Below are 24,937 nucleotides of genomic sequence, written 5' to 3'. Positions count from 1 at the left end.
GAATGGCTACTCCATAGGCAGAGCAGCCCTGAGGGTGGCTGGTTAGCTGTTTTTCTGGTTATTTCTTATATGCTAAACAAGGGGTGGATTATTCATCAGTTTTCTGGGAAAGCGGTGGGAAATTCCCGGATTTGAGGGTTTCTCCCCTTTTGAGGTCATATAGGGTAACTTTCTCACATTGACGTGGCATTTATAAACTGTCATAGCACTGATGAGAGTGTCCTTTACCATGAGAATGCATTGTAATTAGTGTATAATGAGCACTGAGGATGACCAGAGGTCAGTTTTGTCACGATCTTGGTTTTGGTGAGATTTGGCCAGTTGTTTTGCCTCAACCTGTTTTATCAGCAAGGTCTTTGTGACCTGTATCTTGCGCCAGCCTAATATTTCATCCTGTGACTAAGAATGCCTAACCTCCTGGGAATGCAGTCCAGTAGATCTCAGCCTTACTTTACCCAGCCCCTATTCAAGATGAAACTGCACTGCTTCAAACATCCCTGATATATTCCCCCCTCCCTTTTACAAGGGAACCCTTAATCCTAGGGTTGTGGAGGGACAAAGTTTCATCTTTTATAACTTCTTCATGTTGAATAAGGGCAATGATATTCCTACCTGACTATTAGGAACTCTTGTATTCAGGGTAGAGAGGAGCTCAATCAGAAAGCATCAGTATGGTAAGGACATTCATGACTCTTGAGTTCTCTTAAAAGGTGATATCTGAAAGATTAATAAGTGTTCAATTTAAGAAAAATTCAGTAAACTTATCCTGCATTCCTATACAAAGAGTACGACAGCAATATATTCCACAACAGTAAGGCAAAATAAGTGAAATTATCTCGAGTAAACTAAGTAAGCAGGCTTTCCATGAACTGGGCAACTGTTGGAACCAAGCTGATATAGGGTCACTAGCTGATTCCAATATGTGCCCAGAATTAGAATGTTGATTCAGATTTTTACATTATGTATCCCTCTGAGCAGCAGCCAGAGATAACCTGTTGGTTCACAGGAATAAGCAGAGTCAGTCTAAATTGCAGAAAAAACTCAAAAACAACTTACAAGACTAAACAAGTGTACCGCCATTCCTGAAACATAACTTTAACCTCTTCAGTTGCCAATGTTTAGTAAAGAAAAATCACAGTAGGAATGATTTGCTTGCAAAATAAGCTTTAGTCTTTTATTTGACCTGATTATTTGTATAAAGTGCAGCAAGAATAATTTTCCTATTTTTTTCCAAAAAAGAGATTTTAGATCAGATTTTTTTAAATAAAACCTTGAGCCCAGTCATGAGTTTGAACCACCAAATACCTATATGAGTTAGTTAAATTCCTCTCCTCTTGAGATCCCAAGATAACTTGGGGCTCCTAAGCCTGTCAGAAAGTGGTATTCTTTACTTATCATAAGTCAGAAACCTGTACAGGGACTGTGTAGACAAGATAGGAGGACAGTTTTCCCCAAGGGGCTTTCATTGGCTCTATAAGTCAAGTTTGACTTCTTAAAAGGAAAGCATGCCATTCCAGTGAAAGCCTTGGTAAAATAAACAGTTTCTCTAATGTGTCCCATTGCAAAAGAAAACATTCTTATTGCACTTATGCAAATAACTGTATTGACATAAGTTAAGAATACTCACAAATAGTTTCCAAATTCTGGAGAAATCAGGTAAAGTAACAAATAGGCTCCAAATTTTGTTCACAGTAGTACACTGTACTCAATTGTTACAAGCTGTCAATAGCTCAAAAGTTTTCTTGACTCTGAAAAATAAAACAAAAGATCAACAACGTTTTGAACAAAAAGTCATAAAAAGAATATTTTAGTCTTCTATTAGTTCAGTCCATGCAGTTAACTTCTGTTCTGGAAAAGCAGTTCCTAATGAATGATGCAATTAATTACTTTGAATAAAATGTCTGCGAAATGTCACCACCTCAGATTTAAGTAAGGTATCAACCTATATAGCACAAGAACTTCATCTGTGCTTAATCTTTAATTTTAATAAACTATATAAGAAATTTAAAATGTATAATAACACATAAAATCACAACTTTCATCACTGTCACAAATAGCATAGCCAATTGTGTTGTCTTTGTATAGATACATATAAATATCTATATATATTATGTTCAATGTAATATAAATAAAAATCTATCTACCTACCAAGGTATTTTTTACAACTTTCTTTTTAAAAATACATTTTTTATGCATTTCCCCTTTTATTTTTAGTTGACACATAATAATTTTACATATTTATCACATACAGAGAGTGTTATTTTAATACTTACATATAATGTACAATTGATCAAATTAGAGTAATTAACATATCCACCACCTCAAACATTTACCATTTACTTGTGTTGTGAACATTAAAATCTCTTCTCCTAGCTTTTTGAAAGTATACAATAAATTAGTTAGCCATATTTACCCTTCAGTGGTTCAGAGCACTAGAACTCATTCCTCCTATGTACCTGTAATTTTGTATCTGTTAGCCAACCTCTCCCTATCCTCCCCTCCCCTCTATTCTTCCCAGGCTCTAATACCCAAATTCTACTCTCTGCTTCCATAAGCTCATTTTTTTTTTTTTTAGTTCCCACATAAATGAGAACATGCAGAATTTATCTTTCTCTGCCTGACTTGTTTTGCTTAACATAATTGTAAGCAAGCTTATCCATATTTCCACAAATAACGGATTTTTTAATCTTTTTGATGGATGAATAGTATTTCTTTGTGTATGTATACCACATTTTCTTTATCCATTCATCTTTTGATGGACATGTACATTGATTCCATATCTTAGCTATTGGGAATAATGCTGCAATAAACAAGGGGGTGCAGGTTTACTGATTTCCTTTCCTTTGGATAAATACCCAGTAGTGGGATTGTTGATTGTATGGCAGTTCTATTTTTAATTATTTGAGACACCTCCATACTGTTTTCCATAACGGCTGTATTAATTTCCATTACTGATAATATTGTATAAGAGTTTCCTTTTCTCCACATCCTTGCTAGCATTTTTTTTTTTTTGTCTTTTAATAGCCATTCTAACTGAGGTAAGATGATATCTCATTGGCATTTTGACTTGCACTTATCTGATGATTAGTGATGCTGAGAAATTTTATATATAGTTGTTGGCCATATTTATGTCTTCTTTTGAGAAATATATATTCAGTTTGCTTGCCCACTTTTACATTGAATTATCTGTTTCATTGCTATTGAATTGTTTGAGCTCCTTGTATATACCAGATATTAGTCCCTTGTACAATGAATTTTTTTTCAAGTACTTTCTCCCATTGTACAGGTTGTCTCTTCGTTCTGTTGATTGCTTCCTTTGCTGTGTGGAAAGTTTTCAGTTTAATGTAGTTCCACTAATCTATTTTTGTTTTTATTGCCTCTGCTTCTGAACACTTAGCCATAAAATCATCACCCAGACCAACTCCCTGAAGTGTTTCCGCTATGTTTTCTCATAGTAGTTTTATAGTTTCAGATGTTAAATTTAAGTTTTTAATCTATTTTGCATTTTTTTTTTTATGGTAATATTTAGGAGTTTAGTTTCCTTCTTCTGCAAATAGGCATCTAGTTTTCCAGCATAATTTATTGAAGAGGTTGTTTTTTTTCTCTATTATATGCTCTTGGTACTTTTACTGAAAACTGACTGACTGCTAATATGTGGATTTATTTCTTCATTCTCTGTTCTCTTCCTGTGGTCTGTCTGTTTTTAAACCCGTACCATACTATTTTTGTTACTATAGTGTCATAGTATATTATAATGTCAGACAGTGTGATGCTTCCAGCTTTGTTCTTTTTAGCTCAGGACCACTTTGGCTATTTCAAGTATTGTAGAGTTCAGGATAAATTTTAGGATTTTTTTTTCTATTTCTGTGAAGTATATCATCGGTATTTTGATAAAAATCACATTAAATCTGTAGATCACTTCAAACAGACAGGCCATTTTGACAATATTAATTCTCTGAGTTCGTGATCATGGGATGTCTTTCCATTTGTTTGTGTCTTGTTTAATTACTTTCATTTTTATTTTATTGTTTCTGTTTCACAACTTTCTTTCGATTAATTAAAAAAAAATCCTCCATATGTAAGTACCTTCATAACTATGGAAGTAATTTTTATTTATTTTCATTTTCTCTTATTCTGTAGTCCTTTTTTTACATGTGGGATATTGTAAGCACATATATAAATATTTGGTTTTTAAGTCCTTATTGAAGATAGAGAAAAATCAGTATAGGAATAATTGTTTAAAGGTAGTATATGAGGGATGGACCCAGTGGGTTCATGCCTGTAATCCCAGTGCTTTTGGAGGTGAAAATGTGACTATTCCTTGATGCCAGGAGTAGGAGACCAGCTGGGCAACATAGCAAGACTCTGTCTCTAAAAAAACTAAAAAAAAAAAAAATTTAGCTGGGTCTGATGGCACACGCCTATAGTCTTGGCTACTTAGGAGGCTGAGGTGTGAGTATCACTCAAGCCTAGGAGTTCAAGTGAGTGCTCTCATTACTGCATGACAGAGCAAGATTCTGTCTCTGAAAAAAAAATTAAAATATAAAATAAAAGTAATATATGCAAATATAGCAATTGATGAATTTCTGACAAAAAATATTTACTAAATTTTAGTAGATGTTGTTAATGTGCTAAAATACACTAGTATTTATCAAACATTTTTAATGATTTTGGAAATAACTGAAATTATAGAATATGTTATAACTCCATTTAATTTCTCTTTTGTATTTTTATACAAATTTTATTTCAAATTTAAATTCATATAAATTTTGTTTATCTTGCTTTGGCTTTCACTTCTGCTACCAAAACATCTGTAGGTTATTAGTTTGACAAATCAAAGATTTTGTAGTGGATCACTTAATTAATGTGTGCTATAAGGAGTTTTTACCACAATTGCAATATGCGTTACTCAACAAGTTTCTCATCTCAACCATGTTTGGAGAAATTTACTTGCTATTACATATACATAAAAATAATTTTCAGTGTTCTTACTAAACTTAACAAAATCTATTTCATTATTTACTCTTATGCAAAGAAAGATCAGAAATTCAAGAAGGCAGAATGGATTTCCAAAGAAGATCTCAGGAAACTTATATACATTTCTTGGACTTCCAGTTCAACGTCTGTAAAATCTGGGGTTTGAGTGATGTAAATTCCAAATTTCTAAAAAGAACATAGAAAAGTGATGAAAAGGGCAGCCCACACAACTAGATGGATAGGTTCTGAATTTTTTATGTACTTAGGTAAGTTATATATCTTCTCTTTGCTTTAGTTTTATTGTCAATAAAAATAGATCAAAATAGTACATAACTTAAAAGATTGGTGAGTTAAATATTTCCTTTTAACATTAAGTAATATAGTACTTAACCATAATAATAATAATAAATAATGGTAACTATTATTATTCTAACTTTTCTGATTCATACAGCAATAATAAGACTCAAACAGCATTGGAGAGCCTAATGTGATTAAATGGATTTCTATATTCTGATAGCCCCACTAATAATATATGTTAGCACAGAGGTATGGAGACATAAATATTGCAAAAGAAACACAGAAAAAAATAGATAGTTATATACGTAGCACCCAAAATTATACAGCTGTACAGTTTCCAGAGGAAATGAAAAGATTTCACTAGGTGGCTTTTAAGATTTTATAAGATTTCCATACAGAAATCTTCAAATATCCTCTAGCTTCTCTTCAAATTTCTGCAAAAATTTGAAGAGAAGCCAGGAGCAAAAAATTGCATAAGAAGGAAACAAAAGTGGTTGATTTTAGGGCTTCTGGGTGGGAAACATACAATTCGTCAGCTAGATACAAACTGGGGCTAGGGCTTCCAATTACATGCTAGACTACTGTGAGTTTATGTATTTACTTAATCTGCAGTATTTGACTGAAACGATATATGCATTTTATGCTTTCATAATTCTCTTTCTTCCCCCTCAAGGAGTTCTTTCCTGATCAACAGAAACTGTTTGATAACTAATTTTCTGTTTTTAGGAAACAAAGTTCAATAAAGCTGGAGCTGAAATGTCTGCTTAGCTTTTCAGTCTTTCATATTTTCAGTGGCTTTTCACTGTGCTTCCTGAGAGGCCCTATGCATTCATATTTTAAGAATCAGTCAAGAAATTGAGGAGAGCTTATATGCCAGTTTTTGGCCTCTGTTCCCTGAACTATCTTTCTTTTTGATCATTTCCCCCTTCTGCAGTCTCAAATTCTTTGATACCTCAAGTCGGAAACATTGGAGTCTTCTGTTTGAGTTTAACTTCCCACTCCATGCAGACTGAGGAACACTTTTTGACTTTATAAATACAGCTCTAACTCAGGATTATTTCCTCCTCTCAAAGGTCAAATAGCTCTACTTTCTGCCAGTGTTTAGTCCCTTTCCAGTGACTTCAAATCACTGTGCTTTAAAATATTTCGTCCACAGTTTACAATCGTTATCAAAGGGAGGTTTAGCCTGATATAATCTATTCTTCTATTACCAGAATATGGAATGATTTATAACTTTGAAATTTTATAAAATTGGCATCTGAATTCTATTTTCATTAATGAGCAATACACTTCAGTCTAATGATCATTTTTGTAGATAAGTTCTGATTGCTTTTTAATTCCACTCATTTTCATTGGCTTTCTTTAATTTCCCTATAATGTGTCTAGTTTTGAGGTATATGTGTGAACATGTTTATACATAGTGTGATATTCTTGACTCAGTATAGTGCTTCAGTCTCAAGACTCACGTCTTTTTAAATTCTGCCGTGTTTGTAGTTATTCCTTTGAATACAATTATGTCTAGCTTTTTTTTCCGTTACTTACTTTTGGAATTGAAATACTGCACTAGCCTAATAACAGATCTCCAAGCTTGCACTTCCCCCCACCCCAAGAGTCCATTCCCAACACATCAGCTAGAATAATCCTGTAATATAAATCATGTCCCAGCTCTTATTACTTTGCTAAGACTCACAAATGCTTCCATAAATCATTGAATTTATGTATTATTCTTACAATTTCTCACATATCATGGTATCTAACACATCTGGCACTTTTATTTCTCACACTTTTTCTAATCTTACCTCTTTGTTATTTGTTGGACAAACATGCTGTTCGTGGTGAACATGCATGTTCCCAGCATAGGGCATTTGCTCTGTTTCTTCCTTCTGTCCAGAGTACAAATTTAGTAACTATCCATTTGATCAAATTTCTTAGTCTGTCAAATATTTTATTTTCAAATGTCCTCTTCTCGATGAGACCTTTCCAGAGCACTCTCTGTACTGTGACCTGCTCCCACTCTCACACCTGGCTAGGATCCAAACTTCTTAAAGTCTAGACTTTTGTTCCCCACAAATATATTCCAAGTGCTTTGAAAAATGGATGGCATGCAATAGACAATAATTTTTGAGTGAATGACCTCAAAAGTCTATCCACTATGCCTCTACTGTATTTTTATAGTTATCATACCTACCTGTGTTGCATTCTGGGTGATTCCCAAAACTGTATATCGATAGACTAATTCTCTCTTCCCCTGGATCTGATCCGCTACTTAGATCAGCAGTCCCCAAAATTTTTGGCACCAGGGACCATTTTTATGGAAGACAATTTTTCCATGGACTGGGGTTTTGGGGTGATTCAAGCACATTACATTTATTGTGCACTTTATTTCTATTATTATTACACTATGATACATAGCAAAATAATTATACGATTCACCACAGTGTAGAATCAGTGGAAACCCTGACCTTGTTTTCCTGCAACTAGACAGTCCCATCTGGGGGTGATGGGAGGCAGTGACGGACCATCAGGCATTAGATTCTCACAAGTAGCACGGAACCTAGATCCCCTGCATGCACAGTTGATAACAGGGTTCCAGCGCCTGTGAGAATCTAATGCCACTACTGATCCGACAGGAGATGGAGCTTAGGCAGTAATGTGATGGGGAACAGCTGTAAATACAGGTGACGTTTCGCCTGCTCACTTGCTTCTCACCTCCTGCTGTGTGGCATCGTTTTTAACAGGACTCGGATTGGACCAGTACTGGGAGTTGGGGACCTCTGGCTTAGTTAAGATTTTAAAAAATATTAATGACTTTTATTTGCAATATTTACTTTCTGTTTCTTCATGTTTTACTTTTTGTTCTTGACTTTTGGTTTCTATTTCTTGTTATTTCTTCTTGTTCATGTAAAATGTAATTATTTTAGTTCATCTTTCAAACTTTTATCATATTCGTTCTTGATGTGAGAACTATTCTCTCTCTCTTCTAAAGTGTTCCTTATCTGTGCTTTGCTTTGTTATGTGGTTTGCAATTTTTGACTGTGAGCTCATCTTCAAAGGGATTGTTTTCTATGGAAGAACGATGGTTTCTGTGTTCTAGGTCATTTTTATCACTCCTATACAATTGTGTTTATGTGCTACTGCCAGGACTCTGTGTGTTTCTCCAATTTCTCAACTTATTTTAAGTTAATTTTTCTGCTTGTAATAACTGCAACATACCCCAAAGCTTCAAGCAAGCATGAGTGTTTCAATTGTACCTTGCATGACCTTAGATTCCCTTTTACCTTTAAAATACTAGCTCTGTGCACCTGAGGCTTTGTCAAGTTTCACTAGCACTGTAACCTTAAAGGTTCAGTCTCCGCTAATTCTCTTCTTTCTGTATTAGACCATTTCATGCTGCTGATAAAGACATACCTGCGATTGGGAAGAAAAATAGGTTTACTGGACTCACAGTTCCATGTGGCTGGGCAAGCCTCACAATCATGGCGGAAGGGGAAAGACATCTCTCACATAGAGGCAGACAAGAGAAGAGAGGAAGCCAAGCGAAAGGGGTTTCCCCTTATAAAACCATCACATCTTGGCCGGGCGCGGTGGCTCAAGCCTGTAATCCCAGCACTTTGGGAGGCCGAGACGGGCGGATCACGAGGTCAGGAGATCGAGACCATCCTGGCTAACACGGTGAAACCCCGTCTCTACTAAAAAGTACAAAAAACTAGCTGGCGCCTGTAGGTGGCCGGCGCCTGTAGTCCCAGCTACTCGGGAAGCTGAGGCAGGAGAATGGTGTGAACCCGGGAGGCGGAGCTTGCAGTGAACTGAGATCTGGCCACTGCACTCCAGCCTGGGCGACAGAGCCAGACTCCCTCTCAGAAAATAAATAAATAAATAAATAAATAAATAAATAAATAAATAACTAAATAAAACCATCAGATCTTGTGAGACTTACTCACTACCATGAAAACAGTATGTGGGAAACCACCCCCATAATTCAGTTATCTTCCAGTGGGTCCCTCCCACAACACAAGGGAATTATGGCTACAATTTGAAATGAGATTTAGGTGGGGACACAGCCACGCCATATACTTTCCATTTTCCCAGACCTCTTTCTCCCTGGTACGTGATTTTTCCTGTTTCTTGGTTTCACTATTGGCTGTGGATGTTTTAAGTACCTTTCATTTTATTAAATACATATGTGTGTTTGAAGCTTGAGAAGACATTTTCTTCATTGGAAGTGTGCAAAAACTATTTTATGCTGAGTCACCTTTCTGTTCAGCTACACTTTTTAGCCCACACTATGTCCCCTTGGCATGATATACTGCAATTACACAAACCTCTTCTCATTTTCCAAAACATCATGAATATTCTTGCCTTTCTAAATTTGCCTATGCACTTTACTCTGCCTGCAATTGATTCCTTTAATTACCTTTCCAAAATTTGTCCTGAAAAACTTATAAGTATCATTAAATACCCAAATAAAGAGTCTTTTCTATACAGCAATCACAGAATATTCTATTTAGAACTGCCCTGTGCCCGGCATTTATGAATCTACCTTCTGAATCGGACTGGCTACCTCTTACAAACAGAAGAAAAATATTATACTTACTCAATTACTGGTTATTGCAGCTAATACATAATGAATAAAAGGATACACATGGAATTTAAAAATGTAAATTAATTTGTGGAAGCAATATTAGAAAAGCTTCTCTTCCATTGGATTTTTACTATATATAAGGTGCTTCCAAGAAAAAAAAAAAAAATGTTCTTTAGTGTGTTCTAGATGTTGCTATGATTACTTTTCTCTTCTGTATAAATTATAGGCATTAATTAACTCTCAAACATGAACTAACTCAAACATTAAATAAAAGGTAACATTTCCATCTCTCTGCATAACTAAAGAAAAGGCATATTTACTGAATATTCTACCTCTGCACTTTCCATTTATTATTAAAGTACATGTAAATAGAATCATAATTCTAACTTTATCATCTGCTTCTTGCATTCCTATATTAGCAAAATTAAATAGAAGCTTTAAAATACTGTAAAAGGCTGAAATTTGTTTAAAATTGTTAAAAATTTGTTTAAAATTTTGTTTAAAATTTTGTTAAAAATTGTTAAAAATTGTTTAAAATTTGTTTAAAATTGTTAATTTACATGCCGTGTCGCATGTAAAATATTGAGTGTCGCTATATTGAGTGAAAACCTAGGTAGTACCATTCAGGACATAGGCATGGGCAAAGACTTCATGTCTAAAACACCAAAAGCAACGGCAGCAAAAGCTAAAATTGACAAATGGGATCTAATTAAACTAAAGAGCTTCTGCACAGCAAAAGAAACTACCATCAGAGTGAACAGGCAACCTACAGAATGGGAGAAAATTTTTGCAATCTACTCATCTGACAAAGGGTTAATATCCAGAACCTACAAAGAACTCAAACAAATTTATAAGAAAAAAACAAACAACCCCATCAAAAAGTGGGCAAAGGATATGAACAGACATTTCTCAAAAGAAGACATTCATACAGCCAACAGACATATGAAAAAATGCTCATCATCACTGGCCATCAGAGAAATGCAAATCAAAACCACAATGAGATACCATCTCACACCAGTTAGAATGGCGATCATTAAAAAGTCAGGAAACAACAGGTGCTGGAGAGGATGTGGAGAAATAGGAACACTTTTACACTGTTGGTGGGATTGTAAACTAGTTCAACCATTATGGAAAACAGTATGGCGATTCCTCAAGGATCTAGAACTAGATGTACCATATGACTCAGCCATCCCATTACTGGGGATATACCCAAAGGATTATAAATTATGCTGCTATAAAGACACATGCACACGTATGTTTATTGCAGCACTATTCACAATAGCAAAGACTTGGAATCAACCCAAATGTCCATCAGTGACAGATTGGATTAAGAAAATGTGGCACATATACACCATGGAATACTATGCAGCCATAAAAAAGGATGAGTTTGCGTCCTTTGTAGGGACATGGATGCAGCTGGAAACCATCATTCTTAGCAAACTATCACAAGAACAGAAAACCAAACACCGCATGTTCTCACTCATAGGTGGGAACTGAACAATGAGATCACTTGGACTCAGGAAGGGGAACATCACACACCGGGGCCTATCATGGGGAGGGGGTTGGGGGGAGGGATTGCATTGGGAGTTATACCTGATGTAAATGACGAGTTGATGGGTGCAGCAGACCAACATGGCACAAGTATACATATGTAACAAACCTGCACGTTATGCACATGTACCCTACAACTTAAAGTATAATAATAATAAATAAATTTAAAAAAATAAAAATAAAATAAAATAAATAAAAAAAATTAAAAAATTAAAATTGTTAATTTACATGCCGTGTCGCTATATTGAGTGAAAATTTGTTCTAATTTTATAAATTTAAATAACTTCTTATTGCATAACTAATTCTATAAATTAAAATTTATAAATTTAGAACAAATTTTCTCTCAATAGAGACATGGCATAAAGGTTACCAATTTCAACTGAGTACGATAGGAAAAATTGAACTCCTTATTTTAGATATGAAGATGTTAGCTATCTTTTCCAAAGATAAATTTATTTCATAGGAAATTTTAACATCAATATAAACTAATATCCTATTTCAGATGAATAACAAAATATTACACTTAGGTATGAAATCTATGTGTTAAGAATTATCCTTAGGCTACCCATGTAAATAATGAACCTTTAATTTCACAGAGTAAACCCAGAGTGCATTTAAAGATAAGACTTCTGATTGGTTTAGACATCTATCAATGCATACTGTCATACACATAATAAAGACTGACATACAAGCTAATGATGATGAAATAGGGTTATATCTACTGTGCAACCAGGCATTTACGTAGAGTAACATCAACTTAAATATTGTTATATGGACATTATAATTTGTCTGTTTATGCAAAATGGCTAATCTTTACTTTCTTGCCAATTAAAAATCATCTCAGTCAAATCACTATACACATATTTATACGTGTTTATCATATATAGCCAAATTACTATATTTATGTGTGCATATATATACATATACAGTTAATTTACTTAATCACATGCATATAAAATCAAATATATAATTGGGATACATAATTTTGGAAAGGCAGAGAAACAAATGTGGCCTCCTTCCAAACAGGTTCTCAGGCTTATCCCCACTGTGTAAGAGATGAGATGTTAGAGTAAACCCATCTCTTAGCACTAGTGCAAGACTTTCTCTCAAGAGCACAAGATTACAAACTACAGATAAGTGTCTGAGAGGATGGGGCAAGATCAGAAAACTGTAAATGTTGGGAAGATTTTTGCCTGCAGAGATGTTTGGAGATATGAGCAAAAGTTGACATAGGCCAGACTGAAGACCACTGTTTTTTCTGCACCCCAAGAGGCCAAGAAAATAAATTGAATTGATATACAGTGAGTTATCCATAGGTTCTTGGAAACTGCAACTTTAAGCAAAATTACATATATTAAAACTACTTTTACCATAGGTGAATTGATGTAAACAAGGGTTAAGTTCCTAAAGCATATTTCTGATCAAAGGAACATCAACAAACTTTTTTTCTTTTCTTTTCTTTTTTATCATACTTTAAGTTCTAGGGTACATGTGCACAACGTGCAGGTTTGTTACATAGGTATACATGTGCCTTGTTGGTTTGCTCCACCCATCAACTCATCATTTGCATTAGGTATTTTTTCTAATGCTATCCCTTCCCCAGTTCCCCATCCAGCTACAGGCCTCTGTATGTGATGTTTCCTGCCCTGTGTCCAAGTGATCTCATGTTTCAATTCCCACCTATGAGTGAGAACATGCGGTGTTTGGTTTTCGGTCCTTTTGATAGTTTGCTGAGAATGATGGTTTCCAGCTTCATCCTTGTCCCCGCAAAGGACATGAACTCATCATTTTTCGTGGCTGCATAGTATTCCATGATGTATATGTGCACCATTTTCTTAACCCAGTCTATCACTGATAGACATTTAGGTTGGTTCTTTGCTATTGTGAATAGTGCCACGATAAACATACATGTGTATCTGTCATGGTTGAACTAATTTACACTCCCACCAACAGTGTAAAAGTATTCCTATTCTCCACATCCTCTCCAGCATCTGTTGTTTCCTGACTTATAAATGATTGCCATTCTAACTGGCATGAGTTGGTATCTCACTGTGGTTTTGATTTGCATTGGTCTGATGACCAGTGATGATGAGCATTTTGTCATGTGTCTGTCGGCTGCATAGGTGTCTTCTTTTGAAAAGTGTCTGTTCATATCCTTTGCCCACTTTTTGATGTTTTTTTTTTTTTCTTGTAAATTTGTTTGAGTTCTTTGTAGATTCTGGATCTCTTTGTAAGATGAGTAGATTGCAAAAATTTTCTCCCATTCTGTAGGTTTCCTGTTCATTCTGATGGTAATTTCTTTTGGTGTGCAGAAGCTCTTTAGTTTAATTAGATCCCATTTGTCTATTTTGGCTTTTGTTGCCATTGCTTTTGGTGTTTTAGTCATGAAGTACTTGCCCATGCCTATGTCCTGAATTGTATTGCCTAGGCTTTTTTTCTAGGGTTTTTATGGTTTTAGGTATAACATTTAAGTCTTTAATCCCTCTTGAATTAATTTTTGTATAAGGTGTAAAGAAAAGATCCAGTTTCATCTTTCTACATATGACTAGCCAGTTTTCCCAGCACCATTTATTAAATAGGGAATCATTTCCCCATTTCTTGTTTTTGTCAGGTTTGTCAAAGGTCAGATGGTTGCAAATATGTGGTGTTATTTCTGAGGCCTCTGGTCTGTTCCAGTGGTCTACATATCTGTTTTGGTACTGGTACCATGCTGTTTTGGTTACTGTAGCCTTGTAGTATAGTTTGAAGTCAGGTAGCATGATGCCTCCAGCTTTGTTCTTTTGGCTTAGCATTGTCTCGGCAATGTGGGATCTTTTTTGGTTCCATTTGAACTTTCAAGTCGTTTTTCCAATTCTCTGAAGGAAGTCATTCATAGTTTGATGGGGATGGCATTTACTCTATAAATTACTTTGGGCCGTATGGCCGTTTTCACGATATTGATTCTTCCTATCCATGAGCATGGAATTTTCTTCCATTTGTTTGTGTCCTCTTTTACTTTGTTGAGCAGCGGTTTGTAGTTCTCCTTGAAGAGGTCCTTCACATCCCTTGTAAGCTGGATTCCTAGGTATTTTATTCTCTTTGTAGCAATGGTGAATGGGAGTTCACTCATGATTTGGCTCTCTGTTTGTCTGTTAATGATGTGTAGAAATGCTTGTGATTTTAGCACATTGATTTTGTATCCTGAAATTTTGCTAAAGTTGCTTATCAGCTTAAGGAGATTTTGGGCTGAGGCAATGGGGTTTTCTAAATATACAATCATGTCATCTGCAAACAGGAACTATTTGACTTCCTCTTTTCATAATTGAATACCCTTTATTTCTTTCTCTTGCCTGATTTCCCTGGTCAGAACTTCCAATACGACGTAGAATAAGAGTGATGAGAGAAGGCATCCTTGTCTTGTGCCAGTTTTCAAAGGGAATGCTTCCAGTTTTTGCCCATTCAGTATGCTATTGGCTGTGGATTTGTCATAAACAGTTCTTCTTATAATAGTTCTTATTATTTTGAGATACGTTTCATCAATATGTAGTTTATTGACAGTTTTTAGCATGAAGGGCTGTTGAATGTTGTCAAAGGCTTTTTCTGCCTCTATTGAGATAATCATGGGGTTTTTGTCATTGGTTCTGTTTATGTGATGGATTACGTTTATTGATTTGCATATGTTGAACCAGCCTTGCATCCCAGGGATGAAGTCAATTTGATCGTGATGGATAAGCTTTTTGATGTGCTGCTGTATTCAGTTTGCCAGTATGTTACTAAGGATTTTTGCATCGATGTTCATGAGGGATATTGGTCTAAAATTCTCTTTTTTGTTGTTATGTGTCTGCCAGGCTTTGGTATCAGGATGATGTTATCAGTTAGGGAGGATTCCCTCTTTTTCTGTTGACTGGAATAGTTTCAGAAGCAATGGTACCAGCTCCTCTTTGCACCTCTGGTAGAATTCAGCTGTGAATTCGTCTGTTCCTGGACTTTTTTGGTTGGTAGGCTATTAATTACTGCCTCAGTTTCAGAGCCTGTTATTGGTCTATTCAGAGATTCAACTTCTTCCTGGTTTAGTCTTGGGAGGGTGTATGTGTCCAGGAATTTATCCATTTCTTCTAGATTTTCTAGCTTATTTACATAGAGGTGTTTATAGTATTCTCTGATGGTAGTTTGTATTTCTGTGGGATCGGTGGTGATATCCCCTTTATCATTTTTTATTGTGTCTATTTGATTCTTCTTTCTTTTCTTCTTTATTAGTCTTGCTAGTGGTCTATGAATTTTGTTGATCTTTTCAAAAAACCAGCTCTGGATTCATTGATTTTTTGAAGCGTTTTTTGTGTCTCTATCTCTTTCAGTTCTAATCTGATCTTAGTTATTTTTTTCCTTCTGCTAGCTTTTGAATTTGTTTGCTCTTGCTTCTCTAGTTCTTTTAATTGTGATGTTAAGGTGTCCATTTAGATCTTTTCTGCCTTCTCTTGTAGGCATTTAATGCTATAAATTTCTCTCTACACACTGCTTTAAATGTGTCCCAGAGATTCTGGTATGTTGTGCCTTTGTTCTCATTGGTTTCAAAGAACATCTTTATTTCAGCCTTCATTTTGTTATTTACCCAATAGTCAATCGGGAGCAAGTTGTTCTGTCTCCATGCATTTGTGCAATTTTGAGTGAGTTTCTTAATTCTAAGTTCTATTTTGATTGCACTGTGATGTGAGAGACAGTTTGTTGTGATTTCTGTTCTTTCACATTTGCTGAGGAGGGCTTTACTTCCAATTGTGTGGTCAATTTTAGAATAAGTGCAATGTGATGCTGAGAAGAATGTATATTCTGTTGATTTGGGGTGGAGAGTTCTAGTTCTATAGATTTCTATTAGGTCTGCTTGTTGCAGAGCTGAGTTCAGGTCCTCGATGTCCTTGTTAACCTTCTGTCTCATTGATCTAATATTGACAGTAGGGTGTCAAAGTGTCCCATTATTGTTGTGTGGGAGTCTAAGTCTCTTTGTAGGTCTCTAAGGACTTGCTTTATGAATCTGGGTGCTCCTGTATTGGGTGCATATGTATTTAGGATAGCTAGATCTTCTTGTTGAATTGATCCCTTTACCATTATGTAATGGCCTTCTTTGTCTCTTTTGATCTCTGTTGGTTAAAAGTCTGTTTTTCCAGAGACTGGGATTGCAACCTCGGATTTTTTTTTTTTTTTTTTTTTTTTGTGCATTCCATTTGCTTGGTAGATCTTCATCCCTTTATTTTGACATTATGTGTGTCTTTTCACATGAGATGAGTCTCCTGAATACAGCACACTGATGGGTCTTAACTCTTTATCCAATTTACCAGTCTGTGTCTTTTAACCGGGGCATTTAGACCATTTACATTTAAGGTTAATATTGTTATGTGTGAATTCGATCCTGTCATTATGATGTTCACTGGTTATTTTGCCCATTAATTGATGCAGTTTCTTACTAGCATTGATGGTCTTTGCAATTTGGTATGTTTTTGCAGTGGCTGGTACAGGTTGTTTCTTTTCGTGTTTACTGCTTCTTTCAGGAGCTCTTGTAAGGCAAGCCTGATGGTGACAAAATCTCTCAGCATTTGCTTGTCTGTAAAGGATTTTATTTCTCCTTCACTTATGAAGCTTAGTTTGGCTGAATATGAAATTCTGGGTTGAAAACTCCTCCTTTAAGAATGTTGAATATTGGCCCCTACTCTCTTCTGGCTTGTAGGGTTTCTGCTGAGAAACCTGCTGTTAGTCTGATGGGCTTCCCTTTGTGGGTAACTCCACCTTTCTTTCTGTCTGCCCTTAACACTTTTTCCTTAATTTCAACCTTGGTGACTATGACAATTATGTGTCTTGGGGTTGCTCTTCTCGAGGAGAATCTTTGTGGCATTCTCTGTATTTCCTGAATTTGAATGTTGGCCTGCCTTCCTAGGTTGGGGACGTTCTCCTGGATAACATCCTGAAGAGTGTTTTCCAACTTGGTTCCATTCTCCATGTCACTTTCAGGTACACCAATCAGATGTAGATTTGGTCTTTTCACATAGTCCCATATTTCTTGAAGGCTTTGTTCATTTCTTTTTACTCCTTTTTCCTCTAAACTTCTCTTCTTGCTTCATTTCATTTATTTGATCTTCAATCATGGATACTCTTTCTTCCAGTTGATTGAATTTGTTACTGAAGCTTGTGCATGAATCACAAAGTTCTCATGCCCTGGTTTTCAGCTCCATCAGGTCACTTAAGATCTTCTCTATAGTGTTTATTCTAGTTAGCCATTTGTCTAATCTTTTTTCAAGGTTTTTAGCTTCCTTGTAATGGGTTAGAACATCCTGCTTTAGCTCGGAAAAGTTTGTTACTACCAACCTTCTGAAGTCTACTTCTGTTAACTTATCAAATTCATTCTCCATACAGTCTTATTCCATTGCTGGCGAGGAGCTGCAATCTTTTGGGGGAGAAGAGGCACTCTGATTTTTAGAATTTTCAGCTTTTCTGCTGGGGTTTCTCCCCATCTTTGTGATTTTATCTACGTTTGGTCTTTGATGTTGGTGACCTATAGATGGGGTTTTGGTGTGGATGTCCTTTTTGTTGATGTTGATGCTATTCCTTTCTGTTTGTTAGTTTTCCTTCTAAAAGGTCCTTCAGCTGCAGGTCTGTTGGAGTTTGCTGGAATTCGACTCCATACCCTGTTTGCCTCAGTATCACCAATGGTGGCTGCAGAACAGCAAATATTGCTGTCTGATCCTTCCTCTGGAAGCCTCGTCCAAGAGGGGCAGCTGCCTATATGAGGTGTCAGTCGGCCCCTACTGGGAGGTGTCTACCAGTTAGGCTACATGGAGGTCAGGGATCCCCTTGAGGGGCTAGTCTGTCCTTTCTCAGAACTCAAACGCCATGCTGGGATAACCACTGCTCTCTTCAGAGCTGTCAGACAGGGATGTTTAAGTCTGCAGAAGTTGTCTGCTGCCTTTTGTTCAGCTATGCCCTGCCCAATGAGGTGGAGTCTAGAGGCAGTAGGCTTTTTGAGCTGCAGTGGGCTCTGCTCAGTTGGAGCTTCCCCCATACTTTTTTTACCTACTCAAGCCTCAGCAATGGTGGATGCCCATCCCCCAGCCAGGCTGCCGCCTCACAGATTAATCTCAGACTGCTGCACTAGCAGTGAGCAAGGCCCCATGGGTATGCAACCTGCCAAGCCTGGCACAGGAGAGGATCACCTTGTCTGCCTGTTGCTAAGACCTTGGGAAAAGCACAGTGTTTGGGTGGGAGTGCCCCATTTTTCCAAGTAGTGTGTCATGACTTCTCTTGGCTAGGAAAGGGAAATTCCCCAACCCTTGCACTTCCCAGGTGAGGTGATGCCCCATCTTGCTTCAGCTCACCTTCTGTGGGCTGCACCCACTGTCCAACCAGTCCCAATGGGATGAATCAGGTACCTCAGTTGGAAATGCAGAAATCACCCATCTTCTGTGTCAATCACTCTGGGAGCTGCAGACCGGAGCTGTTCCTATTCGGCCATCTTGGAATACACCCCTCCCAAAATAAACTTGTAAATAAAAACTGAAATCATGTGTATTAATAAACACTAGAATAATTGTGAGTTATACATACGTTTAAGAGAGATGAGTAACAACAACAAGAAAATTATTTACCCAACATTGAGTGACTCAGTGAGTGACAGCAGTCATAATGGTGGTGAATTAAATCAAGGAATAACTGTTTACAAAATGAAAATTGTAAGGAGCACCTCCTCCTACCAGGCAGTCCAAAAAGGATAACAAATATGGCCATTTCACTGAGTTTCCTATGGCATTGTTTATTGTTACACATTTATATTATTATTGTCTATTATTATTATTATTATTTTTTGAGATGGAGTCTCTCTCTGTTGCCCAGGCAGGAGTGCAGTGGCGTGGTCTCGGCTCATTGCAAGCTCCACCTCCCGGGTTCACACCATTCTCCTGCCTCAGCCTCCCAAGTTGCTGGACTACAGGCGCCCGCCATCATGCCTGGCTAATTTTTTGTATTTTTAGTAGAGAAGGGGTTTCACTGTATTAGCCAGGATGGTCTCGATCTCCTGACCTCAAGATCCACACACCTTGGCCTCCCAAAGTGCTGGGATTAGGGATTACAGGAGTGAGCCACCACACCTGGCCTATTATTGTCTATTTTATGGATTTTTAATTTTACAATTATTTGCATCCATTCATTTATTGATTTTTCAACCTGGTTATTCCAGTTCAGAGTTGCAAGTGGCTGAAGACCGTCTCGGCAGCTCATGGTGCAAAACGGAAACCAAATGTGGACAGGATGCCATTCCACTGCAGGGCATACTCATATCCATATTCACATTCACTCAGATTGTGACAGTTTAGACATGCCAATCATCTTAATGTGTACGTCTTCAGAATGTGAGATAAAACTGGGAGAAAAATCCACACAGACATGGAGAATGTGTAAACTCTACACAGACAGTGCCCTGGCTGGGAATCCTTTTTGTATTTCTCATTAATGTTATAACAAAATGTCATTGAATGAAATAATATTATTTGAAGACCCGCTGTGAAGCAGAGTTAACAGAAGTGAAAGCACTGTGAAAGAAATGATATGCTATATATATGTAATAATAAAGGGATTTGTTCTTGATTTATGAGGGTAATAAAAGTGAAAGTGAATAGCATAACAGTAGAGCAAGGGACTTCAAACAATTGTGGGGAGAATATAACAATTAGAATTCTACCAAACTACTATTTTTTTAAAGTTAACCCAATACAAATAAAAACTTTTAAATATATAATAAGATAGTAGGAATAAAAATAATGGTGTTACTACACCACATATGAATGATTTTCTTATTAAAATACAGAAATATTACACTAAATGTAAAACCAAAATGCTTTTCTGTACTATTACAAAGAAAACAGTCAAAATGAGGTGGTAAAAAATGTTAAAAACAAAATGGTACATATAAACCCTTAGCTCCCATAATCTCTTTCTTTGTAACATATTTGATAAATAATACCAGTAGAAAAACTTGTTGAATAAGTCAAAATACTTCATTGACACCATGAAATATTGCCTCCATACAAAAGAATGATACAGTGCTATGTCACTGGCTTTAAAAATGTTCCCTAATTATTGTTAGTAAGTAAAACAAGATTCCAAAAAGTGTTCATATTTGATCTCATTTTATGTATAAAAATGTTGAAAAAAATCCCATATATATTTACATGTTATTGTGGACAACAAACGAAATACATCAACCCAAGATGTTAATGTAGATTATGTAGAGATTATATTAATGAATTATCAAAGCAAGACAGAAACAAATAATTAAAAAAATAAAAATTCTGTCCAAAAATATTGACAAATGACTAGCTAAACTACTTGAGAGAAATGTAATCACAATGAATGAAAATGTAGAAAATTTTAGCAAAGAAAAACTATAAAACAACAATCAATAGAATTTTAGAATGGAAAAATGCAAGAACAAAATATAAAGTGGGTGCTTAACAGCAGAATAGAACTAATCACTGTCCTTTAATTGAAGCATTGATTCATTAATATTTAATGTAATTATTACTATGGATACACTAAGATTTTTATTTGCTTTCTGTTTGGCTTCTTTGATGTTGTCTTCCTTCACAATTTTGTTGGCATTTTCAAATAACCAACTTCTGGATTTGCTATTTTTTTTTGTTGTTTGTTTCTTCTAGCATCAATTAATGTTCTTATATTTATTATTTTCATCCTTCTACTAACTTTGGGTTTACTTTGCCCTTTTCTGGCCTTCTTAAAGTGGAATTTTAGTTCATTCTAAAGACCTTTTTCTACTTCTATTTATAATATTGAGCATAGTCATAAGAGTTGCTTCAAAGTACTTATCTGTGCCAGGCACTATGACTCATGCCTATAATCCCAACAATTTGGGAGGTCAAAGTGAGAGGATTGCTTGAGCCCAGGAATTCAAGATTAGCCTGGGCAACATAGTGAGACTCCATCTATATTCCTTTTTTTTAGAATAATATTTTTAAACAGAGGAAAATGTACTTATCAGGGTCATCTCAAGTAGTCCTTACAGACAATCGGAAAACATATTTCAAGATATCATCCATGAAAATTTCATGTAGTTTTATTTTGTAATGTAGTAGCATTTTTTCTAGAGTTTAAAATGTTATATTTTGAAGGTTTGCTCTGTTAGGAATTTAACCTACTGTACTTAGAAAGTGCACTCTGGGAGGAGTTCTTTAAAACTACCTTTTATAGAAAACTTGGCATTTTTCACATGACTTTGATAGGAGATAATTTTTTTTAAACCTAATGTCATCGTTTCACACTGAAATTTACTGACATTTCATATCTATTATAGGATAATCTGTGTATCAAATTTTTTAAAGTGGCAATAAGAAGTACTAAAATTATATAATCTATAAAGATGATGAGTTTACCAATTCATTTACTATTGAAACACAATATAACTATGGCCTCTGTAGTATAGAGCTACCAATATTTATTTGGAACAATGTTAGGATTCTTACCTTTACCAGAGTTGCTTAATAATAAACTTTAATACTAAGCATTATAGGCCAGGTACAGTGGCTCATGCTTGCAATACCAGCACTTTCAGAGGCTGAGGAGGGCAGATCACTTGAGATCAGGACTTTGAAATCAGCTTGGACAACATGGCAAAACCCTGTCTCTACTAAAAATATGAAAATTAGCTGGGCATGGTGATGGACCCCTGTAATCCTAGCTACTCGGGAGGCTGAGGCAGGAGAATTGCTTCAACCCGGGAGGCCAAGGTTGCAGTGAGTCGAGATGGTGCCACTGCACTCCAGCCTCGGTGACAGAGTGAGACTCCATCTCAAAGAAAAAAAAAGAAAAGAAAAAAAAGACTAAGCATTATAAACATATTGCAATGTAGGTATTTCATTCACTTGCCTTAATAGAAACTGTGAAGCTGATTTGAATATATATAATAAAATATGTAGTAAGGTGATATTTAAAGTGAACTTTTAGTATTTAACACATTCTTTTATATTTGGGCCCTCATGATACCATTTGATGATATATTCAAGGATATCAAGAAGATCATTTAAATAATTCACAGGTATTATGTACAAATTTATGTGTCAATAAAAAACTGACAACAGTTTTATTTTTAGTGAACATTTATTTTTGTTAAATGCCAAATTTTATAATTATATACCAATAACTGAGTTTAAACTTTACCTAGCTAATAATTTGCAGTTATATGGCAAATTATTCTTATTTTATAATAATGATTCCATCATAATTTAAGAAAATGAGTCAAGATGGAAATGAAGAAATCATACTTTACATTTACACATAAAAGATTAAGTTGTATATGTAAAATCAACCTATTTTAGTATAAACATTTTCAACAACATTGCATCTACTTTTCAATTTACTTCTGTTCTAGTAAAACACAAAATAACATCAATATAGAATCAGATGGTTCAAAAACCATTAAAAGAGAAAATAATTAGTGCATTAATTTTTATTTGAAATTGAATTTTTTAAAATTTAATCTTTATAAATTAAATTGAATTAAATATTATTTGTAATCTTGTGAGCATGGAAGGGATTTACCATCCCATTAGATAAGATCACAATGACAATGATAATATTGGTTGCTGCTTTTAATAAGAATTTTCGAAATGATAAGCTGAGGGCAGATAGGTGGACTAAGTAAGTAAGTACATTATTAGCAACTCAGACATTGGTTAGATGTCAGCCCAAAGTACTGAAACATGGTCCCAGAGTGCTAAGGACCAAGCTGTCTGAGAGCTAAACACTCTGTGCATAAAATGGTAGTATGTTGTTTCAAGACACAATTTGAGCAAACTGTATAATTTATAGCATCTTTCTTCAAGTGATAGTTTTAGTTAAGTTTCTAATGTGGCTGCTGCAATTAAAGCTTTTTGTTTGTTTGTTTTTATTTGTTTTCATTTTTGCTAATTGTATAAACAAGCCCTCTACCTCTACTTGCTATTTTCATACTATTATGTTATTAATTTTTCAGCTCACCAAGAGCATACATTAAAAACTTTAAATTTTCCTTTTCATTGTGTTTTCCTGGCAAATGAAAAAATAGCAATATGAAAAATATGAAAATAAATTGGGAAATTTGGTCACAAGGTAACATCAGCACAGGGAAATAGAGAATATAAATTTCTTTACGTCAGTTCAAACTGCTATAGTAAGAAAGGCTTAACGGGCAGATATGCTTAATCTCTACCATAGGCATTCTTTCTAATTGGAAGTGTAGTTTAAGTTGCCAGACATAAGGTCAGGTTATGTGATCCAAACATAATGGTGGATAACACTTGAAAAAAACAATCTGCTTTTCAACATGACAAGAATGATTTGCAGTTAATAATAGAGGGGGAAGGCCAGTCTTCTCATTTACCCTTGACTTCACCCAGGATGAAAAAAGAAATAACTTCTGCTGCTATGAGCTACTTACTGTTTTTCTGGTCATTATTGCTTAGTTATATTTCAGTGATGAAATCTATCATTACTGACTTTATTGACATTAAAGCTGATTTATATTTGTGCCTGGTGAAGAAAAACAGTATTGTGCTGCATTCAGATTGCTGAGTACTTGAGAAAGCAAGTGTAGCTCTAACTTAATTGTCTTTTGCTGGTTCACTTACCCTCTAATCTCAGTTTGAAAAAAATACATTATTTTATCAAGACAAGGGATAATGGAGAACTGATAGGCCTAAAGTATTTGTTTGCTCGTTGTTGCTGTTGTTGACAGGTGCTGTAGATTAAGGAATTTAAAGTCATTTAGAATTTTCAAATATTCCCACCAGGAAGCCAAACTTATTTTAACAGAATTCTGTATTTTATCTCCTTGCCATTTGAACCTTGAGAGCCAGAATTTGGTAAAAGGCAATAAATTAGTCAATTTATTTTATATTAACAATGGATTAGTGAAATTTTAATTATTTAGAATGAAATTATTATTTCAATACTTGGTTTATTGAGTTATTGTTTCATCTCTTCCCGTCAATTGTGTTCATGTGTGGTAGACTTGACAATGAAGAACATTAATATTATAGAGGCGGGTTATTTTAAATTTATTTACTGGGATGGCTGGGAAAGCTATCAGATGGAGGAACAACACAGGCTGTTCCACTCATCCTGGCTCCATCTCATTTTCTTTCATAGGCATTTCCCCTATTCAAACTTACACAATTGTAATTATGTTTTGGCCTCTGCCTTTTGATGAACTAGAAGCAACATATCTACCATGTAATATTAATTTTTAAATCCCCAAGGGATACATTTAGAATGTCTGTAATGATAAAAATAATAAATAAATAAATAAATAAATAAATAAATAAATAAAATCCCTAAGGGAAATCATAAGACTAGCAGTGATATTAAAAAATATTTAACAACTAAAATAGTACATGTATAAAGATGAGTCCAAGTGGATGCCTAGCAATCAAAACAGACTCTGGTTGTTAAAAGACTATTATGGTTGAACTTGTGAAGAGTGATTTAGACAGGAATACATCTTTCTGTGAGATTTTGGAGTAA

Source organism: Theropithecus gelada, chromosome 7b (assembly GCF_003255815.1).
Source record: "Theropithecus gelada isolate Dixy chromosome 7b, Tgel_1.0, whole genome shotgun sequence".
NCBI lineage: Eukaryota > Metazoa > Chordata > Mammalia > Primates > Cercopithecidae > Theropithecus > Theropithecus gelada.
The sequence above is the reverse complement of the archived record's forward strand: the minus strand, read 5'-3'. Positions refer to the sequence as shown.